The sequence below is a fragment of the Myotis davidii genome, unplaced genomic scaffold (assembly GCF_000327345.1).
Source record: "Myotis davidii unplaced genomic scaffold, ASM32734v1 scaffold663, whole genome shotgun sequence".
NCBI lineage: Eukaryota > Metazoa > Chordata > Mammalia > Chiroptera > Vespertilionidae > Myotis > Myotis davidii.
The window spans coordinates 6,030,518-6,031,665 of NW_006295816.1; the positions used below are offsets into that span (position 1 = coordinate 6,030,518).

The 1,148-nt window shown below is 65.5% G+C and overlaps 1 protein-coding gene across 1 annotated transcript in view; it reads right to left on the reverse strand.

Annotated features, from left to right (window-relative positions):
* Positions 1 to 1,148, reverse strand: part of ZBTB47 (zinc finger and BTB domain containing 47) — a gene marked incomplete at its 3' end in the record, with an annotated part of 9,974 nt that overhangs the window by 7,844 nt on the left and 982 nt on the right. The window lies entirely within an intron of this gene.

Consider the following 1,148-nt stretch of genomic DNA (forward strand, 5'->3'; position numbering starts at 1 on the left):
CCCCAGAGCTGCTGCCACCTGTAGGTGAGGGGTCAGGGTGCAACTTAGGGGCTCCGGTAGCCAGATAGTGGCAAAGTGGTCTGGAAAAGGGCTGGCCAAAGCCTGGCCTGTTGCGGGGAGCCCACCCAAGGCCACTGGGCCCCCATCCACCCACTCCCCCTTCACAGAATGCCCTGTGGGGAAAGGGCAGAGCCCAACCTTCCTGTGTGCAGGTCCGGACCCAGGTCCCAGGCAAGGCCTGGCCAGGGCCCCGTGGCTTCAGCAGAGGAGGGGTTAGCCTGGCAGGCAGTGCTGCCCCAAAGACTCCATTCACAAGGCAGTACCCCGGCTCAGCCAGCACCTCCTGGTCTCTGAGGACTGAGCACTGTGACTGGACTCCTTTGAGAAGGCACACAGACGCTGCCTGAGTCCATCACTGGCAGCCCTTCAGCAGGCACAGCTGCCCCCTAGCCTGGCTCCTTCCACCCGGGCCCACCAGCTGTGCCCGCCTCCCCAGCCAGATGTGCCGGTTCCCTGAAGCTGCAGATGCCCCTCCCATCTGGCTGTGCCAGCTGCAGCCACACACCCCACCCCAAGCCCAGGCCAGCCAGGCTGAGATGCAGGAGGGGGGTGGTCAGGTACTCCTGATGCCAAGGGTTTCATGCCCTTCAACTCCCGCCCCCAAGTCAGGCTGGGAGAAAGTCAGGTGCCAGGGATACCTGCCCAGGTGCTCACCCAGGTCGCAGCTTCTGCGCCTGAAGGATAACCTGCCTCATGGCCGGGAAGCCACTGGCTCCCTCACCTGCCCCAGCACCTCCCAGGATGAAACCTGGGCTCGTCTCCACCCCCACCCCCAGCCCCACCCCCAGGACGATCCTTCCAGGGCAGGCAGCAGTGGGTGGGCCCAGTCTGAGCAAGGGGCACAGGCTCGTGACTTCCAGGCTCCTCCTTCGGGGGAGGAGGGGTATCTATTCCAATCTCCTCTGAGCTTATGCCCCCCTCCTTCCCGGGGAAACAGGCCCAGAGAGGGCGGGGGACCAGCCCAAGGTCACACAGTAGTTTGGACTGGAGCCGCGGGAGACCCTCCGACACAACCCGCGGGGCCGGGGCACCCTGAATCCCTAGGCGGGGCGGTTCCGATGCCCACGTGTCCCAAGGCCCAGGCGGGA